At 39.6% G+C, this 22304-nt stretch overlaps 1 protein-coding gene across 6 annotated transcripts in view; it reads right to left on the bottom strand.

Moving 5' to 3' along the window:
• Positions 1-21902, bottom strand: part of tnr (tenascin R (restrictin, janusin)) — a 194837-nt gene extending 172935 nt beyond the window's left edge. For 3 of the 6 annotated variants that reach the window (XM_040021759.1, XM_040021758.1, XM_040021761.1), the window contains exon 1: positions 21435-21902. The gene's annotated coding sequence lies outside the window, so the exon portion shown is untranslated. The remainder of the gene's footprint in view (positions 1-21434) is intronic. The other 3 variants (XM_040021762.1, XM_040021763.1, XM_040021764.1) reach the window with 2 other exon arrangements.
• Between the last annotated feature and the right edge of the window lie 402 nt (positions 21903-22304).

Genomic DNA, 22304 nt, shown 5'->3' with positions numbered 1-22304 from the left:
TCGGATTTCAAATGTAAAAAAGGGAATACTCTGTCCTCTCTAGGAAACGTATTTGTGGGCTAATCCAGCATGTCTATTTGCAGAGAGGGGATATAAAAGTAAATGTTCTTCTAATACCACTAATATGTGATATTCAGTTGTGTATTGTGTAAATGGTGCACCAGTGTGGCACATATGAGCTGGGAGCGTGCATTCAGTGATGACTCGCCTCAGATTTTAGATGGTCATTTTGCACTAATGCATCAGGCAGGTAATGACCGCAGTCATGTTTTTAGTCCCCTTTCGGGGTGCTGTTCATTCCCCCCCGAAGAATATCACGCCACTGTGCCAGCTGTTTGTTTAGCTTTTTTTTCTGGCATTACTTCCCTTTGAGTAACCACGGATGGTACTGCTGGATGCGAAACCACCGCTGTTTCCAGGCACAGCGCCTATCTCAGCAGCAACACGCGGCAAAACACAGAATCCATCCAGCTAACAATGGCAACCCTCCCTATTTCACTACATTCCCTGCACTGCTCATGCTGCTAATTAAAAAATGAACCAGGTAATTAACCACCTTGTCCTATTGTTTGAGATGGAATATTTCTCTTTCTGAGCCACGCAAGTGTGTTTGTTGGCAACTTATAATGACAGTTTGGGGGGCGGGTTTGTTTCAGTGTGCATCCATCACTCCAGTTCAAATAACCAGCAACTCAAAGAAGCGAAGATGAGGCAAAAAAAGTGGGAAAAATGGCAAGAGCTTGTTGGGTGTGATGGTTCTTTGCCTTATCGCAGAATACAGCTCTTTTTTTTGACAGAAGTGCTTATCTCCAGTTTTTTGCTGTATTTCACTTATTGCACAAGAAAAAAAAAAAAGACTGAAACTGCGGGATGACTGCCGACCGACACATAATTATTACCACACCAACCAATTACCATTTTAAATTTAAAGTCAGTGAAACATTTCAGAGAAACTGAGTTGGGTTTCTTTTGGCTTTTTTTGTCGGTTTGATGCGCTCATAACTTTATGTACAACAAAGACCGAGCGACACCGCGCTCTGAAGCGAGGCTCCTCAGCACGGGATCAGGGCTGGTGTGGTTACACCATTATGTAAACCTTGAACTTTGTGGTCCCCAGAGAAGAAAAGAATAAGGAACATTGATCTCTTTCACGAAGCTGACGGCCACCTTCTAACATCGGTAAAAATGTGCGGCATAAATTATTTTGCAGCACTTCTCACTACTTTTCATTTCACCTACAAGCGATCAAGGACAAATGTTTTTACTGAAAGAAGGTAGAGAAGCTGGGGAAAAAATGATCTTACAGAAAGTAATTATCACAGTTTTTTGCTCGTGTTTAAGGTTAAAGATAAAGCTTGCAGCAATAATGAGGACCGCTTTGACGAGGAATGTCTCTGAATTTCACTTGCAAATTATGGTATTTTTTTAATGCCTCTGGATGATTTGGATTTACTTCACTCTCATAGCTTTAGCAGAATCTGAAAATGGCCTAGAAGCAAAGGGAGGAATGATTGTAACAGCACTAATAACAATTTTTCAGAGGAAGAAATGTATACAAATTTAGTATTTCAAACGAGGTTACATTCAGAGAGCCTGCTACCTTCACAGCCAGAGGAAAGCTTGAGAGAGCCATCACCAACTGGTTTGTGAATTCCTATTTTGAAGTATTGATCTCATTATTATGATAAGATGTCACAAGCAAAGGTTTCTGAGTCTTTGGACACCGCATGTCCATGTGGTGGTGACCATCCATCCATCTTCTTCCACATATCCAATTCAGGGTCACAACTGGGGTTTAAGCCTAGCAAGAGGCTGCATTCACCCTGAACAGGTTGACAATCTATCACAGGGCTAACACATAAAGACAAACCAAATGTGCTCATCATGTGGGAGGAAGCCAAAGTACCTGAAGAGTACCCACGCAGGCACAGGGAGACAGCCAGCGGATTTAAAACCAGGGCACGCTGTGATGGGAGCCACTTGCCTCACCAGTTCATCAAACGAGCATCACTGTGTATTAAAACGATGTGAAACTAGTGACTGAGGCCAAATTTTAAGCAAGAAGTAGGGTCAGTGTCCCATATACCTTTATACAAACTGACAATTCTGCAACCAGAGGAGTTGTAACCTGCCAGTGATTTAAAACAATGCTCGTTTAAAGCACTTCTACACTGACACCAAAGTGTTTCCCTCGCTATTGCATATCACCAGGCTCACGTATGCGGGAGTAACCATGTAGAAGAGGAATGTAGAGCATAGAGCAGAAGCAATGAAAGAAAAGGTAGGAATACCCAAGTTGATGACAACTTGTTAGGAGGGAACTAAAGTTCCCCAACAAGTGTTAATTGGTCTAAACCACAAATGGGCAGCGACAGAGCAATCCCAGATATCTGTAAGTCTTATGGCACCAAAGCTAATGGAGCCTGAAGGAGTAGCACAGAGATGAGTATTTATTTTTTAGTATTACTGAATACAACATTAATGATCTTTTTCAAGCAGGCCAGGATAACTGGAATGCTTTTCCATTAGAGCTGGAGGACCTTTTATTGATCTGTGACTCGCAGCAATAGGTCAGTTTCTTCACGTATAACAGAAAACTGGTTGAACAGTCTCAAAGGAAGAATAGAAATAGAAAACACAAAACCTTAAACAGTAAATAATGGAATTATAATGACACAGGGCCGCTTGTGATACAGGTTTTTTTTTATTATATTAAAATTTGTTGGTTTTCCTCCAAACCGTAACAAACCAATGAAAGATTTTTCAATGAGCCCTTCTGATCTGTGTCCAGCGAGCTTGATTAGAAAGATGGTTTTTTGCCAATTTTTTCACCGACCAGATAAAAGGCCTTGAAAAACCAACTGCAATGTGTCACAAAAAGAAAGAAGGAGAAAAAAAATGCAGAAATGTGAGAGACAGACAGGCGGACAGGGAGAGTGAGAAAAGAATACTTCATTGTGTGTGCTCTCTCTGGGTGGACAGTCTTTGTAATGAGAAATATTAACATTGCCAGAGTCTTTCAGCCTAGTTGGAAAAAAAAAAAAACTGTGCAAACACAAAAGAGTGCCCCTAAAATCCATCCAACCAATCAATGGTCTTTACAGAAAAGGCAGCGCAAAGAGAAGAGCGCCATTGAAAGCTAAATTATTGCTATTTTTTCTTTTGTTGGTCTGAAACATATGTTAGTACAACAGTAATAGGTGAGTAAGACAACGAATGACATGCAAGAGGCCCATCAGGGTTTTTCCTTCTGTTTGGTTAAATAAATACACATTCAGATGCTTTGCCATTGTGCTCGAAAGCTTTTATTTCTTACCAAAAAGTCTTCCTGACATGTTCAGGAAGATGTCTTTATTTGATGAATATGTGAATGGATGTGACGCTGAACACAGCTAAGTATGTCAGTCGTAACCCTCAAGGCTGAATCTCTGAAGATTTTGAGCCAAAGCATTTCAACAAGACTCCACATGAGCTCTGTGTGTGATACTCACACTTATCACTTGTAGTCAACAAGAATACGGATAAGGATTTTCTAATCATCTCCCTATAAGAGACACTAAACTTCCACAGAGATGTATCTTTGCTTTCAAGCAAAGTCAGTCAATACATTATTATTTTTTAAGAAGAACTTTATGACAGTATTTTCATTTGTTACCATACGGTTTCATAAAGGACTGCTTCTTTTGAGCAACATAACCTCAACATAGTTCCCACACAATAAAGAGTCACAGAGTGAAAAGGATTTAGTCCTTCATGAAATGATGGCAAAGGCGTTATTCAGTGAGGGTAGCTAACCACGTTAATTTGATAAAAAAAAGCTCTTCAAAGCATAAGGACAAATGTATATGAGAGTTAAAAGAATGCACAGGAAAACTCGATGCGATTCAGTCACATGTGTAAAAACCTGAGTAGGCTAGTCTTAGCTTTAACATTAGCAGCTAACTGACTCCCTCCAATTCTCCTGAGACGCAACCATTTAACGGTACCATACAGTACCGCACAGTCTCGAGCTTCCTCAGTAAATTCATAATTCAATCATAATAATCCATGACAGTCGAGAAAGGTTAAAAAAAAAAAAACTTACAGCAACACTGCTGTTAAATTGCTCAAGGTCAGATAGTAGAAGTCTACAATGATTTTCTGCTATCAAGGCCAACAGGGTATTTGACTAGCTGTTTGGGTAAGGGAGTTCGGGATAGTGTTTTGTACAGATAAAAGGTAGTTTTAGAGTTTTGGTGGTGAGACTGATCCAGAAAAGACTATCTGTCTTTGAAAGGTTTACTGCTGGAAAAGCTAGGATTCCTATTTCTTAGTTTATGTTTAACGACATCATCCAGGAAACACTGAGCGTCTGAATTCACACAACTATAAGTTTCAGTCTGGCTATTACTATCCCTCTGCTGCTGCTATGTCAAAGTCTTTTCAAAATGCATCAAATTCAAAATGTTGCTATCACAGCTGGAGTAAAAACATCATCATTAGTCAGGCTTTTTGCTGGGAAAGTTGTTAAACCTGTCAGCTCCATTACCCTGGTGGAGATTTAACAATTAATTCTTACATAACATACAACTATTCACCTGCCTTACTGCATACAGTGTGACAGAGACAGAACAACGGAGCTGCGTAGGTGTAGCTCCCACTGCTTCTTCTGTGCAGACAAATTTTGTTGCTGATGAGAGGCGGTGAGGTCGAGGAAAAGGAGCAGGGAGATTTTTCCCACTTCCAGCATGAAAAGAAAGCTGCACAGGGCTATACCTCCAGGAGTGCCGTAAAACATGCTTAACCTTGTTTGCGTAGAGTAATACTCATGTGAAAAAGAAAGTTTTCAAAGAATTCTATGCAAGTAAATCCTACGATTCAACAGCTTGTAGAATCCATTTTAGCAGTAATACCTTGAAGTAATTGTTTTCTATATCACTTCAGTCTCTCACATCATTGCGGGCGTTGCTTCTGTTCATTGAGGTTTGAGGACATTCGTTTTTGCATAGATCTGAACGTCCCACCACAGCACTTCAGTCAGGTTGAGATCTGGACTTTGACATTTATTTAACAAAAACTAGCCCAAATTGAAAAGCGCATGAGAAACTATATAATATATTTCATGATTTAATATCTTGTAGAATCACCTTTAGCACCAATAATCTGTTGAAGCAGGTTTTTCTGTATGACTTTATCAGTCTCTCACATTGTTGTGGAGGAGCTTCAGACAATGCTGCTCGCTGATGTTCGCTGTTTGCAAATCCCTGATTTTTTTCCTTTTTGAGCCATTCTGTTGTAGATTTGTTGCTGTATTTCTAATCATTGTTCAAATGCATGACCCAGTTTGGAACAAGCTTAAACTGTCAGAGACAAGGCCACACATTTGAATCTACAATACTTTGGTATTCACAGGAGTTCATGGTCCACTCAATGACTGCAGGGTTTACAGGTTCTGTGACTGCAAACAAACCCAAATCATCACCCCTCCACTACCATGTTTGATAGCTGTTTGAGGCGCTTCTACTGATATGCTGTTTGTTTGTCGCCAAGCATGGTTCTATGGAGATGTTTAGTCAAAATGCAAAAACTTTTGGTCTCATTTTTTCCAAAAGTCCTTTGGTCTCTTCAGATGCAGCTTTGCAAACCTAAGTCATGCTGCCGTGTTCTTTTTAGAGAAGATGCTTTCTCCTTGCAAATCTTTCAGGAAAGCCATACCCAATATCTATATAGCGTCAAATCACAACAAGTTGCCTCAATGGCTTTTTCTATTTGTACTGTCGGAAACTTGAACATTATCATGTTAAATGACATTTGAGGCTGAGATTTAGCTCTTTTTTAGCTCTTCCCTGAGCTTTGCACGGTCTGATTGGGGAGAATCTGCAGGAACGTCCACTCTTGAGAAGATTTGGCATTGTGTTAACTCACAGCTGAATGCTCCAGACCAGAAAAGTGCCAAAACTTCTGTTTTATAGAGGTGCTCACACTTGCTGATGATGGCTTAATCAAGTGCATTTGATTAGAAGCAGCTGGATGCGACTTACTGTCTCAAATCCCATGAACGCAGTAAGGGTGTACTTCATAGGACTCCATAGAGACCTATGAAAACATTCCTTTTAATACGACTGTAAAAGACTTAGCATACAGTTATTTTCAACTGATGAAAATAACTGGACAGGCATCATCTTACAGAAACAATGGTTAGAAGTTAGTGTTTGCTTGGTTCTTACAAAAATCTTTATCTTTCCACCGACTCTAATTAATAATGCATTCATTTTCAGGCATCTCTGCTGGTAATGAGCGGTGTGCATCCTACATTCCCACAAAGATGAGAGAAAAACAACAACAGTAAAACCAGGAAGGCACCCACATGAGCATATATTTGCATTATTGAATTCACCAGACCTACCTGAATCACTACATTTATTAACTAGCCCCTAACCTTACTCTTATCTGTGTTTGCCTGTTAACATCAAACAAAAAACTCTACTAAGTCTCACTTATAAAGCCTTTGGTATTTTACAACAGTCTTAAAGTAGAATGTAATTGTTTAGTTTTACATTCTTACACTCCACATTTGACTCACATTAAAGTCATAATCTAGGACACACATTCGCGTAGCCTTCGATCGCTCTGTCAATTACACAGAGGAAGTCAGAGAGGAGGAAAATGATGAGAGTCAACAGTGCATGGAACATCGATGTGTCCAACCACCACTGTCTGTTTAAGTGGAATCGACTTATGCTCAAATCCCAAATTAAGCATATCTGACTGTCCCACCGCTGCAGGGGCTACAGGAAGCACAGGGACCCATGGAGAGTCTCTCTCTCACACACACACATACTCCATTTCTCCGTTTCTCTGCAGGGAATCAATGATGTCTGCTTAATTATTGGGTGAATTTAATCAGCGGCACAGCAGTACGAACTGCCTTGTGACCCATTGGCTGTCAGGAAGTCATTTGGTTTCTAGCAGTTAGTGTTTGGATACCACCACAATAATTAAGGGTACAACATTTTAATTGTTGTAAAGGTGTAGAGGTAGCAGAAAAACTACCTCTGCATTGTGGTGGCTCTGTTCTCAATTATTCTCACACACTGGTTTTGTGCAAATGGTGCCAAAACACCACAAATCTCTCTGACCTAAAAACCACTGTAGTGATTAATGATTCTTACCTTTGGATTAGTGTTTAAAAAGGAATTAATTAACAGGCCTAGCATTATGTCGTGATTTATTATCAAGACAAACTGTCTAGATTATTAAGAATTTATTCTTAACCTTTATTCCCAAGGTTCTCAAAGCAAAGTCCATGTGCCGCTGGTGTTTCTATTGTAAATAAAACTCTAAATGTAAATACTGTTGTGTCAAAAAACTATTGTTAAAATAAAACACAATCATCTGAATAGATACATTATAAAGCTTTAAGAATCAGTGCTTTACACAATCTGTATACCTGTAAATGTTTTATTTTTGTCACGTAAGACAGAATGGCATTTTATATTATACATGGACAATAGCACAGTGATTTGTCAATAGAAACTCTTAATGTAATTCGTAAATCTACAAATCTCTTAATTTAAGTGTTTTAATTCGCCATGCATCATCACACGCAGATATCTGTGAATTCAACAATTTTCAGGTAAGTCAATGCAGCTGTTCAGCAACAAACAAACAACAGAAGTCTCTTCACACTTTTTATCTCGTCTGCCAAACACTCTGTGTTCTCCAGTGAAGTGCACTCAGTCCAACCTGAGGAGACACAAAAATGATGCTCTGAGCAGGGACTCACAAACCTACCCTCCTTCAAACTGATGATAAACCATATATATGTGGAAGTTTCTATCTATTATGGGTTTAATCTTTAAAAAGCTTATCATAATAATTAGACATTTTGGGACGTAAGCATATTGGCTTTCTTGCAGAGAGTTCTGTGAGAAGATCAATTCAGTTTCAAGCCTACAAGCATGAATAATGAGGATGAAGCCTTGAGGCAATTAGCTTAGTTTACCATAAAGATTAGAAGCACGGTGGGGAAAGTTAACACGCTCCCTGAAGTTACAAAAAACATGTTGCAGCATCTCTAATGTCCACAAATTACCACACAGCATCATGTTTGTTTAACCTTCACACCCACATGCAAAACAACAGGAAAGATCCCAAAAAAGAGAAAAACATCTTTATAAAAGTAGTGACCCAAGGGTCATATCTGTATACATCTGTATGAAATGTACTAAAAACACCATTTGTGGGTTTTGCCACAACACAAATACTCATCCTAATCTCATCTACAATACTTGGCAGCAGAGCAAATAGCCATGTTTCTCAAAATGTCTTTAAAATTGTAATAATACATTTTTGAGCATGTGGTTACTAATAGTACTTTTATATTCACTTGGGAAAATGCAAAAAAGAATCATCATTAATTAATGAACCCACCAAAAAACAAACAAACAAACAAATAAATAAATAACAGCTTGTTTTTTTCTACTTTTTGATTTTATGCTATAATCATATGCATGTGAAGAAAATGTGCCACGGACCAACTTTGATTAAAGACAGCAAACTGGAGCATCAGTTTGGCTCATGAACCATCATCCAGGTTGTTCTAATGTGTAACGCGCTAGCTTTAAGTTTCGTCTCCGATTGGCAGCACTGCAAAAATTATTGAAATTTAAATCTATTGTAAAGTCAATGAGGCTCAAAAATGTAAGTCTGATTAAACAAGTTAGCTATTAAGGTAACTTTTTTCCCAATACACGTATTTTTCCAGGGTATTCGATGCAAGTGCAGTTATGTGACGAGCAATTAAAGAAGCTCATTAATTGGTGGTCACATAAATATGAAAAATTAAATATTTAAATCAATTTAGGCCTGAGGCACTTTTTTCCACTCCTTTTTTTGTCCTGAGCATAAAAATCCAAAAAGAAAAACAAACCCTTGTTTATTTTTCAGGCGGAGTCGTAATGAAATAACAAAACTTTAATGATATATACACAGATTTATAGATATCTAGTTTAGAATTTGCCAATAATAGCTGACTGAAAAACTACAACAGTTGTCCTAATCTTATTTAACAGTATAAGTAATGCAAAGGGAATAATACCGTAACTGTTCTATTGTTTCTCATTCAAAATACCATTTAAACATCCCAAAAAATCTTTCAACAGCTACACAACGAGGATGATTTCCACCTTGCCACAGAGCCTCCGGGGTGTCTTCCCGGCTTCCAGATAGCACCTCTGATGTTTTTGGAAAGGTCTAATGAAAGTATTCTGAGAACCGTCTCATCGCTCTCCAAAACGATATTGATCGGAATAGATCAATGAAAAGTCTGCAGGGTAAAGGCAGTATTGCCTCATCACGTTTTTCCATCAGAACATGGTGCATGTACATGTAGAGTCTACAGTGAAGAATGTGAAATTCTCTCATCCAAACGAGTACTCTGATATTATAAAAGCCAGAAAAAAGCAGCTACTGCAGTATTTACAAAGGTAGAATTAATCAATCTCCTTTTACTGTCAAAAATCCATTGAAAATACTTGGTCAGCTGCCTCAATTGATGAGACAGCACACCAGGTGAGCAGTAAAGCCCAAACCACAGTGGTGCTAAACATTATTTCCCACATATAGACATTATGTTTCCTTACGAGCAAGTTGACCATTCACCGCCAGTCAGGTGCATTTACCTGCTATTCCAGTGGCTTTCTCGTTATGTGGTCAGATTGAGTCATCCTTGTTCTACTCTGTGCATTTGCATTGATATGGAGGGTTGCACTAACCAGAAGCTGCAGAAGAACGAGGACTGGTTTGTGTACCACTATGCTCTGATCACAGTACAAGTCATCTGCAGAAGGAGAAACTAATCCCATAAGCAGATGATTATTTTACTTGTGTCAACCAAAATACTTGGCAACTACATTATACACTCTATTTAGGTATTCATTTATGAATTGATAAACGATTCTTTGTATCCTGGCACTAAACACATGTCGGTTACTAAACACATGAACTGAACATCACACAGAAGAACGAACCAAACATACTGACTGCTCTTTCCAACATGTGGTACAGCCTTTTAAAAATGACTGCTTCTTCATGATGATTCAGTGATGATCTTTGTTGCAACCCATACCTCAGTGATAACAGACGCTATAGTCTTTTTAAAAAAAAGGGTGAAATGTACACTGTTTTCATTTTACACAGCTGAGATACTGATTAATATATCTGTATCCCTGTGCTATGATATTAAGCAAAAGTGTTTGCTTAGTTGAGCCAATTATTAGGTATACATTGTGCAAACCAACCCATAACAGCTCTGTGCTGCATATTAAGAAGAAAACCCAATCTATCTGAATGCATAGTCTATAAAACTATGCAAATGGGAGAACTGGAGCAGGTATAATTGCTGAGTGTGTGCTAGGAATGAGAATGGCTTTTCGTATGAGCTAAGGACATATTACGTTAATGACACCATTCTGCTAAATGGCAGACAGATGGAAAGTTCACAAAGACAAATAGCTGTCTTAGTTCTTAATCACATGTGCAATTAACTGCAGTATGGATGTGATTTAATTGGCTTGTGGTAGCCATGTTTGATTGAAAAAGTTGTTTTGCGGTCATATTAGGCTAAATCTTGGAACAAAGACAAGTTTCACCTAGAAAGGAGTGTTTTATGACCAAAACAAAAGTGGAAGAGCTGTAAGTGTGAAAAGGGGAGCAAATGAAGCAACGTGCACTGTAGTACTGACAGGAAAAACAGAATAGCATTCCCACTGAGATCATGAAAATCTGAAGAATATGTAGATTTTAAAATGACTTTGTAATGTATGCACTGCAGAGCTTTTCCACCATCAGTTCATAGCAGGTTAAGAATTGATGCTGTCTGAAAACTAAAAATCAGATTGGCATGCACATGCTGTTTATCATCCAGGTGTCAGGCTCTGAAAGCAGCTACCAGACTAACCCAAACCTGCATCTGAAAGGACGGGACGCCATGAAAAATGGAATTAGACTTGTAAATCATTTAAACAGTATTTTTAATTGAAAATGGCACAAAATGTACTTGGTTGTGTTCAATTTTGAAGGTGATGTTAGCAACACGTGTCAAAAAAAATGCTGGGATAGATCGAAAGGACCTATCGCTGATAACATGACTGTGAGTCTTTCAGAAGGAGCTACTGTGAGGCATTTACAACTCTGTGATAGAAGGCAAGTAATTCAAGTTAATAAAATATTTCTAAGAATAACAGAAATATTTAGGAATTTCATCTTTTTTCATCTGGTACAAAATATCACTAAAAATATTCAGAGAATCCAAAGACGTGTCTGCACCCAAGAGAGGCAGCTAAAAATCCAGAACGGTCATTATCTTCTAGCCGTAGGGTGACACTGGATTAAAACCAGTCCCAATTATGTGGTGGAAATCACAGCACCGGCTCAGGATCTCTAAAGACCATTTGTCATTGAACGCATTTCACCGCTGGAGCCACAAATTCCAGTTAAAACTCGATCGTGCAATTCATAACCAGGATTGATCTCTGGGCGCTTTACATTCTCGGATGGTCAGACCTTCAAGTATCACGACTAAAACCCAAAAATTCCTAAAAAGTCAGGCTGATAACAGTGTACAGCCGGAGGTCAAGAGTGAAATTGTCCTCTTCTTTGACAAATTCAAACTGTATTTTTGTTTTTTCTGGAAATCATGAATGTTGTGTTCTCCTCAGACCACAGTTCTAAAGACAGCGCCCATGATGCTATATTAAGTCTGACTAACTGGATTTTTAAGACTAATACCAGTGTTTGGGTATTTAAAAGACTGATATACCAGGTAGTTTTTTCTCTTTTTGACACTCAAAACATAAACAGACTAACTAACCTTTGTTATGTGCAGTTATTTAGGAATTCTTACTAAGATAATCTGTGCCTATGAAATTTAAAAAGAATCTTGATTTATTGTCTCAAGAAGTCGTGGATTACCAATTTATGCTCTGCCTAACTCTTTCTTGGACTTACTGGTTGAACGGTGTTTCTCCCGTATTTATCAGCACTTACAAATGCAGATACCAACAGATTGCGCATAGCTGATATCAGCTGATAAATTAGCCTTTGTCCAGTGTTATACATTAGAAGCGCTATGACTAAATCTAGCAAAAACTGGCTACGGCAACTGGTCTCTTCAGCTCCCAAATGTTTAGATTTATCCTAAAAGAAGAGATGCACACACATCCCTGTTCAAATTTTGTTTTAATTTTTAAAAATCCTTCTTAACATCTTTTTTTACGTTATTTTCAGTTGAATACAAGCGTTAAATGAAATGCAAATCATTGCATTCTCGCGTCTTACACCACATCACATTTGGAAACAGGTTCAAACTATGCAATCAACTATCTTCGCAACTTTGAAAGGAAAATATTCAAAGTTGCAGCAGATTTCCATTATGCTTATGAAAACTTGGCTTTGCTTGACTTGGACATGTCTCAAATGACTTTATAAACTTGAGCTGGACTTGCCTCAACAGATTTAAAAACAGCACTGGCTGCAAGGCTTTCCACGCTACGCTCTCGTTTTCTTACTCCAAACCGACACACTGGATGATGTACTTCAAACATCAAAAAGACATCTTTACTCACTCCAGAGTTTGCCTCTTCCAAACATACTGAAAATAAAAATACCAGGCTATCGTCCAACCGAAATATAAGGAAGACTTATCTTTTCTGAGCCAAGTTTACAGCTTATTAGAAGACTTTGTTTTTAGGCTATCAATTTGACAGGTTAATTACTAGGAGAGAAGACAGCATGCAGTATGAACCATCTCATTTAAAATCAATTTAAATATTCATTAAGGCTATTATCAGAACTCTAATACTAATTCATAGTCTGATCATGTCATATAGTTGCCCAAGTAATGAATACTAGATGAGAGGATTTTTCTTTCGATGTCGAAGTTTTATGATCTTCACTGCAATACTACTGTACCAGCTGAGCGGTTTTGAGCACCGTGTAAAGTACACATGTTCCAAAAAGGCTTAATGTCACATTTGAAGAGATCTGCATGCTTCACAGCTGAGGCAACATAGCTAACTTCTGCAGAATTGTTAGTATTTAACCTTATTTGTGCCTCTATCAAATTCTCCAAAATTGCTCATTCAACACAGCAGAACCAGAATCAGAATTCATGCATTCAGGGCACATTTTAGGGGACATTTATTCCCCCCCGGTGATCAGCGCAACTTTCCTTCCTAAATAAAGGTTATATTAAGGCAGCACATTTAAATAAGTATCAAAATGGTGCCGTATGGAAGCTTGGACGGTACGAGTGCAGATATCAAACAGCAGCATCAAAAGTTTGCCTCTCACCACAGCACAGCTGTTGTATAAACAGAGCCAGAGCATATTTACCCTTTAGCTAAAGGTGTCTCTTGAGCCGATATGTTTATATATCCGAACATCCTTCACAGGCTGCCTGGAGGGGGCTCACGCCTGAACTTTAAGCTTTTTACTTCACAGTAGGGGAGAAAAAGCAACTAGTATCAGAGGTCATTTGGAACACTTCCCTTTTTTTCAGCTATGTGCTCATACATGATCACTCACAGCAGCTACAGCATCAGCACACAGGTACACACCTGCATCCAGGGAATTGCACCGTGCAGTAAATATCTTGAAAAAATACGTTTGAAGAAGAGGTTGAAAGAGATGGAAGACCTTTATGGATTATTTCCCAGTGCAGACAGCGAAGTGGGAAAAGGAGGAGAGCGAGAGAGACAGAACGAGACAATGAGGGAGGAAAAGAAACGATGCGGCTGCAGAAAGAGGGGGAAGTGAAGAAGTAAAGTCAGACGGAGAGAGAAAGGGAGAGATAGTGAGAAAGACAGACAGTAGAGAGAGAAGAACACCAAATGTTAAGTAGCAATTGAAGTGGAAGAATTCCAGTTTGGATTCAAGCTCCTTGGCTAATGAGGATCATTAACGTGGCCTGCCCAGCTACTCCAAACGCTGGGGAGGACTGCAAGAAGGAGGATAAAAATAAAACCTCTCAAGCATATCCCCACAAGATTCATAAGGCGGGCACTTGTAAAAAAGATATAACACATGCTGGCTGCGGAAGGTACTTCATAATGTAACACCACATGCCACAGATCCTGAAAACAGCGATACTTACCCAACAAGTGCACTCAGCTGAACTCTGAACTGTTTGGATTTAAAGCACAGTGGCAAAAGAAGCCATTTTCGCCCCGCTATTTCGCAGATTGAAAATAAAGACAGAGGTGATAATGTCCATACAGCACTCCATGATACAATATAAATCAGAGGCTTATCAGTTCAGCTGTGTCATCCCATTTGGGAAATTTGCCTCACAGGTTCGGGACGGAAAGGCGAGGAAAAAAGGGCTCCGGTGTAAAGCTCTCATATCTTACGCACATTATTTCAAGTGGGCAGTTCACATTCCTCCACACATTTTATGATCCTATCAGCTTTGTCGTTTTCCATCTCTTCAATTGCTGTTTAACACACTGTAAAACTGAAGCCGCACACAACGCTCAAGCTCAAAAACCAATCCAAGTTCCGTCCTGCCCCGTAAATCATATGTGATATACAGTTTTTAAGCACTTCTGACCACATTTACAGCGCAGTCGATTGATTGGCTACATTCCTGGGTTTAAAAATAGTTCCTCAATGGTTCCAAATAAAGGAAAGAGATGCCTTCGTACAAAATCTAACCTCTGCATACTGTTTAGAGTATGTGAAATTTGAACATCTCGCAGAAAAACCTCAAAGTTTCGGTTTCGTCGGCCCTTCGGTCTATTATTTTTTCCTTGAGAATGCTCACAGACTCTGCTGTTTGAGACTCGAGGCAGTCAAACAGACAAGTGTCTTGATAAGATTAGCATAATTGGCACATTCATCCGTTCTCTGTTAATAAAGTGCTTTGTGGTTGAGAAATCAACAGTGTAGAGATGTGATGCTCACTGTTGGATTGGTCTCCAGCGTTTACTTAAACAGCCTCAGCCTTCGTTAGTACACAGTAAAGATACGTTTTGACTACAAAATATTCCCAGATAGGGTTGTGCAGCCTTAAGCAAATCAATTAAATCTCAGCAAAATGAAATGAACAGCAGTTTGAAGATGCTTCTGGAAAACCAAGAAACTGTGCTGGCAAACCCGTTTTCATTATTGCATGATGAAAAGCACTGTCATGGAACACAGGAGTATGTGAATGTTTCTGAATTGCTGAAATAAAAGAGCTGGGTTGTTAGATTGACAAAATACATAAGCACAATTGATTGGTAACAAATGTGGTGTTTTTTTAATCTTTTCTCTAATTGTATTCCAGTCTGCACACAACATTCATGTAGCAGCTTCTTGCAGTTTAAAAAATGTTGTTTTGTATTAATCAAATTTTTTTTTTTTTAATTATCAGATCCTTAGCAGGGCTTAGAATTAGATAAATACAGGCAAAGATGATCTACAGCACAGGACATAATATACCATGTCGTTATTTATATAACAAAAACTGAGCCAAAACGCAGGAGCTACTATTCCTGCTATGGTGAAAAACCAAGTACACCTTTACTGCTTCCATAGGAATTAAGAGGGTAAGTCACAGCCAAAAACTTGCTAATCAAATAACTGATCGTCAGCATGTGTGAAAACCTCTATAAGAGCAGATATTTGGGCAGTTTGCTGGTCTGCAGCATTCGGTGGGTGTTAACACATTGACACAATCTTCCCAGGAGTGGACGTTTCAACAAATTCAACGCAATGTCAGACAATGCTCAGAGAAACTGCTAAAAACTAACAAGCCACATCTCAGACTCTACATTTAGCATGTTAAATATCAAAGTTCATGAGAGTACAATTAGAAAAAAGCTAAACAAGTACGCTTTGTTTGGAAGGGTTGCCAGAATCTCTCTAAAAAGAACATGGCAGCATGACTTGTGCTGAGCTGCATCTGAACAAACCCCAAGGCTTCTGGAACGATGTCCTTTGGACGGACAAGACTGAAGTGGAGATATCTGCTTATGATGCACACCACCACATGGCAAAAACACAACATGGCATATTTGTGCAGTTTGCACCAACAGTCAAGTATTGCAGTGGAGGGGTCATGATTTGAGCCTTTACAGGACCTGGACACTAGAAAGTCATCGAGGCGACCGTGAACTCCTGTGAATACCAAAGTATTGTAGAGTCAAATGTGAGGCCATCTGTCTAACAGCTAAAGCTTGGCTCAAACCGGGTCATGCAACAGGACAATGAACCCAAGCACAGCAGCAAATCGACAACAGAATGGCTGAAAAAGGAAAAGATGCTCCAGACCTCAATCTGGCTGAAATGCTGTAGCGAGACCTTAAGAGAGCCGCTGATAAACGAATGCCCACAAACTTCACTGAACTGAAGCAACATTGTTAAGAAGAGTGGGTGAAAACTCCTCCGCAACATTGTGAGAGATAAAATCATAGACAAAACAACTGCTTCAACAAGTTAGTGCTGCTAAGTTTAATTCTACAAGCTACTACATCATAAGGTGTACTTAGTATTTCACACACTGCTCTTTGGTTTAGTTTTTAAATAATCATAAATAATGATGTTGCGCTATGTCATGCGTTGTCATTCATAAGAGGTTTTATTTAGCTAATTTTAGAACCTGCTAATGACCAGATGATTTTTTTTATATCCTCACACATAAAACCTCAGAACACCAGGCAGGTGTTTTTCACATCACTGTATTTGTAGCCAATGATTTCACCAGTTATCCTGATGAACATCACTGGTAGCATATCAGCTAATTAGCCTTGTGTAATCAAATGAAACTTTGCTCTGTGTGGTGAAATCCAATGAAGTCACTGACTGTGTTCATCCAGACAGCCTTTATGAGGGAAAAGAAACAAACACGATTGCAATGAATCAGATTGGACTCCATATCAAAAGACTCCAGATCTGGACCAGGGCCAAAAAACTCAATACGTACTATTTAATTTAACATCATTATGCTAACTGACCTTGTTTTTAAAGGGTTTTACAAAAACAGCATATTTGCACTGCCTTCGTGAGCACTTACACTATTGTTCTCCATAAGGGTACACCACTAGAACAGAGCTGGAGGACACGGCACCCAACAGTCTGTAAACATCTATTAATACTGAAAAAAACAAAACAAATAAATAAGGGTTAACTTATAGATGTTGGAAAGGTTTCTGCAATGTAAACAAAGATGTTGCATTCATTTGTCAATCTATTAAGGAGTTAATTATCATATCCATTATATTCTTGGTTATTTTCATTACAAAACTTGATAGAAATCTATCTTGCTTATCAAGTTATGCAACATTATATACAAGTTATCTTATAAATAATCATAAAATTATTAATTACAGCACTTTTACGGCCTACTTATCGGTGAGTGTCTACCTGCCGCTGATAACAGAGGGACAGATGTGAGTGTGACAGGTGCTGCAGGGAGTGGGGTAAAAATGCTGTCCTGCTGCGCTGTTCTTAAATAAAGAGGGTTGTTCAGACAAACTGTAGCCAGCTTGTCTTTCACAGCACATGGTGTCTGTAGTCTGGACAACACCACCCACCAAGAAATCAGGACTACAAAGCCCACAAGTGTCTCCGTATTGAATATTCAGCATTTTCAGTGGACTTTTTCATGCTTACGGCGCAACTGTGAAGTTGCTGTCAGCTGTGTTTTCCCAAGTAATCCGTCTAATGAGTTGTCCCATTTCTCTGCAATCAATGGCATTCTTAATGTCTTTTGTCATCGATTATTTTGCTAATATTTATCTAACAATGAAGACAACTCCCTGCAATCAACTCTGTTGGACACAACCTCGAAACTGAGCACGCGCACACGAGCACTGAGTGTGTTTGTGTGTGGTGGTGGGGCGGGGGAGACTGATGCAGACAGACAGGTACATGTCTGGCACTGGTTTAAAGCAGAGGCTGGGTGGACTATTATGTACAAGCGCATCAAAAAAATTTCATTAGAACGAAATGGGAAATCAGGAATAATAATAAATCATAATAATGGGCAGACCTCCTGCCTGTATAAACATGTATTAGGAGATGTGGATGCCCCATAACAACATGGCAGCTGCACAATATTCAACCATGAGGTAATGAAGCTGACAAAATGCAGTGCAATGTTTGAGTGGTAAAATTAAAAACTGACGTAGCTAGTACTGAGTGGGCCCTCCTTTTGCCTTCAGAACCGCCTTAATTTTTCATGCCACTGATGACTGACACACTGATTCACCAAAAGAGCTGAAAATATTTCTCAGAGATTTTGGTTCATGTTGACCTGACAGCTTCACACAGTTGCGTCAGATTTGTAGGCTGCATGTTCAGAGATGCTCTTCTGCAAACTGTTTTTGCGATGAGTGACTCTGAAAAGCAGTCTCTGACCTATGACCTCTGGCATTAGCAAGACATTTTCATCCAGAGAACTGATCAGCAGTTTCTGAAATATTCACACCAATCAAATCTAGCACATCAATGTACAGAATAATTCTGGCATGACAATTTGGTACGAGATCCACATCCCTCAACTGCATGCGTCGGTTTATTTGGGTGTCACTTAGCCAAAATCATCCCATGAGGTTAATGGTAAGTGAAGAAAAGCAAAAGAAAGGAAGAAAGGAAGAATTGTAGTCTGCTGCTGACTCCTCCACCTTGGAAACATAAATCAGAGCCCTCCATTCGGGATTCATCACACAGACTTAGATGATAGTGCAGGAGGCCACTGAGGTGATTCCTTGAATGATGAACCATGGGTGAAAGGAAAGGAAATTCTTTATTTCCACAGAGATTTCTCTTAAGCTTTTAAATACTGCACGCTGTACAAAGTGTGTGATGTAAAAATAGTCCAGGCAAAAATGAACAACGTGCAAAACTTGACAATGAGAAGAACTGTGTTCATGTTAAGGTGCTTGTTTCTAAACCACAATAACACTAATCTAATTACCAAACAAGAAGAGAAACTACTTACGCGAATGATGCAGGCGCTTGAACTCCAACTAACAGAAGAACAAATGGTTAAAGATTTGTGTCCCCGTTGTGCGGTTTCTTTCCTGCTACTGTGTTTAAATCTGTGCGGCTTCTGATGGATGATTCGCCCGATAATGAGAGCTGGATATGTGCACATTTAACTGTCTTCCTAATGATAAGTAATGACGGTAGCTTAGCTAACACAATTAACGCTGGCGCAGAGGAAAATAAAATTCTCCCAGAATGAAGTATTATGTAAATTATTAATTAGCACACAGACAATTGCAATCTTGTTCGGCTGCCCATTGGCACTCGAATAAATGTGAATGATCTGGAAACAGAGAAAGGAAGATTGTGAACATAATCCCAACACAGAGGGAACGTGAGAGAAAAATTTAACAAATACCACCTGCTTCTTAAGCAATTTATGGAAACAATTTGCATTTGAAATTGAACCTCTAGACACGGAAACAGACTCTCGGCAGATGCAAAAAAAACAAATGTGGAAACCATTTGTGCACTTCTGCATTTGTACTTCAGCTATTGCGTCTCCATTAATCTGGCAGATATAACTCTAGCTGTAATGAGTGCCCTAGTGAAATCCTCTAAATCCACTGTTATAGATTGCAAAAGTCCAAAACTAGAGGCCGGGTATAGTAATCTGTTTTTAATTTGAGCTCCAATTCCACAATTTCTGTACATTCTACATTAAATGAAGGACGCATGTTTTATGAGCATCAGTTTCCACAAATGCATTTTCACTTGTACAGATGCCTCCTCCTCCATGTGTGCGTATATATATGTGTGTGTGTGTGTGTGTGTGTGTGTGTGTGTGTGTGTGTGTGTGTGTGTGTGTGTGTGTGTGTGTTTGTGTTTGTGAGACATAGAGAGAGACAGAGTGAGTAATGAACAGATAAAGAGCCAGCGTGAGGCAAAGACAGAGGGAGTCCAGTGCAACAAGGGGGGGGGAGAGAGAGAGAGAGAGAGAGAAAGAGAAGAGGGTGGGAGAGAGAGGGAGAGAGAAAGTGATCTCTCAGATTTGGTGTCTCAGCTTAATGACACTGGACCCACATGGGAGAGAAGGAAAGCAAAGCTCAGTGCGAGAAATGATGAATCCAAAGACAGATAACCTCCAGCCTCGCCATTCGCAGCCTACACACACACAGAAAAAACAGAAAACCTCAGAAATGAACTGCTCAGCTTCTGTGTCGACAAGAAAACCTAACCAGCACATTTCTCTCCACCTTCTTCTAACTGCACCTGCCTTTCTTTTTTTCTGTCACTCTCTTGTCAAGTTCCGTACAATATCGTGTCAATTGAACCGCCCAACCTCTCCTCCCGTTCCGACCGTGGACAATATGTCTGGACGACTTTGACAAATTAAACCGACTCAATATATGGCAATAACCTTCACCGTATAGCAGTGAGGGAGAGGCGGAATGGGAACGGGAGAGGAACGGGGACTCAAAGCGGAACGGAGACGCTGGCAGATGGATGACGGGATAGATCGAGCATGGCGTGGTATTTACAAGGCAGGTACAACATGAGAACGCAGAGAGAGGTGGTGCATATATAGACCAATTTTCTAAATGTCACCATGTCTAATAATAAGTCAGTGCAGCTTGAAGTCACTGAATTATCTGAACTGGAAAGACAGTTAATTAACCTAAGAAAGCAGCAGTCCACAAGAAGGCACAGTGCTACAGGCATATGACAGGTTTGGGAAAACAGGATTTACCTCACCAAGTTTTAAAAATATTGCAATATGATTACAGCACAGCTCAAATTTATTAGATGTCTTTTTTTATTTTTTAGATTAACCCTTATTCATGTTAATTAAGTTTGTTTGTTGTTTGAAAGTAATTTCCTAAAAGATCATCAAGAAATTTCACCAAACAAATCTGTGTTTTTTGGGGGGGGCTTTCTTTTTCCATAACTGACGTGATAAATGAACAAACCGGCAGCTTTTCCTGACAGACGTGACAAATTACACTGAACGGCATCAGGCTCTCTAATTAATTTTCTCAAAGCAAGCTTTTATAATAACCCTTATTAAACGGCTCACGTGGCTGCTATTCAGGCGCACACCTTTGCCTGGTAGGATAAACGGCTTCAACAGCACACCGAGATGCACTTCGACTACACACGCACGCATTCATGCAACGCACAAACCGGTGAGAGGGGGGTCGTTAAGAACCTATTGTAGTTTTCCTCTCTGCTCTGCGTGATAACGGCTTGATTGATAATGAGGTTCCAGAGCTAATCACCTGCCTAGAAGACTGTAAGTCACATGCTCTGGCAAGTGATGCACTTTGCTAAAACACAGGGGGGTAAAAGAAACAGGACAGCAGAAACTCTGTGCATTGGTGAAGATATAGGACTGACACACACACACACACACACACTTGTCACAAGCACAATGTACCTGCAGAACATGTACTGCCACTCCACGCAAGCACAAGTTAACTCACCCTTGCTCTGAGTGACAAGCCGAAAGCTTTCAAATTGGCCCTGGGTAATCTTCTCCCCTCTTGCTCTCTTCACTCTCTCCGTCCCTTTGGCTACTCTCTCGCTCCCTCTCTGGTAGTGCACGGATGTCCTGCGGGCGGCTCACCCCCTCTGCGTGGCTCGGCGTAAGTGCATCGATCTCTCAGCCAAGTGGTACGCGGGTCCCGCTGTTTCCACGAGACTCAGATGTGCTCGCTCCTCTCCACTGCTCACTCTGCTTCACACAGCTGCAGAGGGAAATATGAGGACGGGCAACGTGGTACTCCTCTCTCTCTCTCTCTCTCTTTAGTAAGCTAAGACTCTCTCTCTCTCTCTCTCAGGTTGTCAGTTGCTGCGATGCTCACCCCCGCTATCTCCTCACTCTGTCACTCTTTCTTGCTGAGCTGAACTGCATGCTACCAGCATCTCTCTCTTTTTTTTTTTACTGTTTCTCCACTGACTCCTGTGCCTCTCTCTCTCTCTCTTACTATTGATCCTTGTATCTGTGTCTTAGCTAGTGCAGCCTCTAGTGGCTGACTTCTCTTTATGCTGCTCAGAAAGTCAGAATTATTTATTTTATTTAATTAATTCTTTTTTTTTACTCAAAGAGAAATTGAAGCTGAATAATAAATAAATAAAGCAGAATGGGGAACAAACTGAAATGTCACAATTCAGCTGATATGGGTTTCAGCTAAAGGTTATTTTCATTATTTTTTCAATGAATCAATTGCTTCATTTCTAAATGCGAGCAAATGCTTAAAAGACATTTCGCCAAAGCTCAAGGTGAAGGTCATCCTGTCCAGTCAATAGCTACAAACACAATGATGGCAAGCTTACAGCAATATAAAAGTAGA

Source organism: Simochromis diagramma, unplaced genomic scaffold, assembly GCF_900408965.1.
Source record: "Simochromis diagramma unplaced genomic scaffold, fSimDia1.1 OVJJ01000205.1, whole genome shotgun sequence".
Lineage (NCBI taxonomy): Eukaryota > Metazoa > Chordata > Actinopteri > Cichliformes > Cichlidae > Simochromis > Simochromis diagramma.
This window is presented reverse-complemented; position numbering and strand designations above follow the sequence as displayed.